Consider the following 2,500-nt stretch of genomic DNA (forward strand, 5'->3'; position numbering starts at 1 on the left):
CTGTATCCAATCTTTCCTTCATATCAAAGATTCTTGAAAAAATTGTCATGAAACAACTGAAAGACAACCTTTTCGCAAATAAACTGATTGGAAAATACCAATCGGCATACAGGGAAAGACACTGTACAGAGACGGCGCTTTGGAAAATTGTCAACGACTTATTGCTATTGTGTGACAATGGCAAAGTGTCAATTCTTGCACTGCTCGACTTGTCAGCTGCGTTTGACACCATTGACCACTCAATTTTAATCCAGAGCCTTTCTAATATAGATGGTATTAACGATATTGTACTGCGATGGTTTGAATCATATCTTACTGGTAGAACCCAGTTCGTTTTAGTTAATGGCAAACAGTCAAACCCCTTACCACTGAAGTTTGGAGTTCTTCAGGGCTCGGTACTCGGCCCTGTAAACAATGCCACTTGGGTGAGTCATTTCTTCACATGGTGTGAATTACCATATGTATGCCGATGATACACAGTTGTACAAATCTGCTGTGCCATCTGGCATACATAGCGCTTCATCTGATATTGTGCAATGCTGCTCATCTATTTCGCATTGGATGCAGGAGCATAAATTAAAACTAAATGATGACAAAACGGAGATCATGCTTTGCGGCACTCCGTCAAATATTAAAAAGACAATATTACCATCCATACTTGTTGGTGATTGTCACATCTGTATGTCATCCAAAGTGAAAAACCTTGGCGTTGTGCTCGACGACTGATTCAGCATATCAAATAAACAAGATGATCAAAACCATGAATTTTGAATTAAAGAGAATCCATCAAATGAAACTATATTTCTCTCCATTTGCTGAAGACAGTTGTTTGTGCACTGACACTCTCACGCCTTGATTACTGTAACTCGCTACTTGCTGGTCTGCCAGACATAAAACTCGAAAAATTACAAAAAGTTCAGAATAGAGTAGCAAGGCTTGTCCTAGGTATTGGTCGCAGTGACTCGATGGGTGTCAAGGCGATGTTGAGGGAATTACACTGGCTACCAGTTAACACTCGTATTAAATACAAAATTGCTCTACTTTGTTTTGATGCCATCAATTCACGAAGCCCTGCCTATATTCAAGACTTGATTGTCCCCTACAACCCCACTCAAAATCTCATGTCCTCAAAACTGTATCACCTTCAAATCCCAAAAACTAATCTTAAACACGTTGGTGACAGATCATTCAGTAAAGTAGGCCCTATCACTTGAAATTCACTCCCACTGTCAGTCAGACTTGAAAGCAGCATTGATAAATTCAAAAATAAACTGAAAACCTATCTCTTTGAGAAGTATTTAAATTAGATTATGCCAAGAATTATTGCAAAGTGCATTCGTATATATGTGTGTGTGCACTCGTGTATACATTTAGTTAAGTGTGTGTGTGTATGTAGGTGTATATATGTTTTATGCAAGTATGTATATTTAGTGTGTACGTGTATATGATATGTTTGTGTGCATATATGTGTTTATATGTATGCGTGTATATAAAATACATATATATAGATGCGTGTGTGTAATTGGATGTGTGTGAGCTTTTGTTAGTATGTCCAAATCTGTAATGTATTTTACCGATGGTCAATGTGAAGCGATTCGAAACTTCAGCATAAGCGCTATATAACGAAAGAGTGAAATGGAAAGGCTTCGTATGGGAACAAAACAGACAATGGACGTTTCGGGTACAAACCCTTCGTCAGCACAACAATACACAAATAAACGTGGAAAACAAATAAAATATAATGAAAAATAACTTGTATCGTCTGTACTCAATGGTGGTTGCAGTATGAATGAAATGTTAGCGTGGCGTGGGTAGAGGATAGGGTGCCCCAGGGGGGTGATCTAATTGATAAGCAAAGGTCAGCGTCAGGGAACCGAACTTTCCAGACTATAATGGAAGGTAAAAGACATATTGGTAGTAGTAGTAGTAGTAGTAGTAGTAGTAGTAGTAGTAGTAGTAGTAGTAGAACACTGTAGTGGAACAGTAGGGGGCGGTGCAGGGGGCGAGGTGAAAGAGTCACGGCGGAGGTGGGGGGGGGGGGGGTGTTTGTTGGATGAGCGAAGGTCGAATCTTGCGAAGGAACGATGCGATAGTAAAGTGGAATACACCGATAAATAGATAGATGGATAGACAGATAGATAGGTAGATAGACAGAAAAGAGGGGGAGAGAGAGAGAGAGAGAGAGAGAGAGAGAGAGAGAGAGAGAGAGAGAGAGAGAGAGACAGAGAGAGAGAGAAAAAAAAAAAAAAAAAGGGGGGGGGTGGGAGGGGGGTTGGTTTGAGGCGGACCGGTAGAGAGGGGGAATTAGAGAGAGAGGGGGGGAGGGAGAAAGAGAGAGAGAGGGGGGACAAAGAAAGAGAGAGAGAGGGGGGAAAAAGAAAGAAAGAAAGAGAGAGAGAGAGAGAGAGAGAGAGAGAGAGAGAGAGAGAGAGAGAGAGAGAGAAAGGGGGGAGGGGAGGTGAGAGAGAGCGAGTAAACAGCCGAGGGATAGCTGGGTATA

This window comes from Berghia stephanieae, chromosome 2, assembly GCF_034508935.2.
Source record: "Berghia stephanieae isolate SIO BIC M18660-M18661 chromosome 2, UCSD_Bste_1.3, whole genome shotgun sequence".
Taxonomy (NCBI): Eukaryota; Metazoa; Mollusca; class Gastropoda; order Nudibranchia; family Aeolidiidae; genus Berghia; species Berghia stephanieae.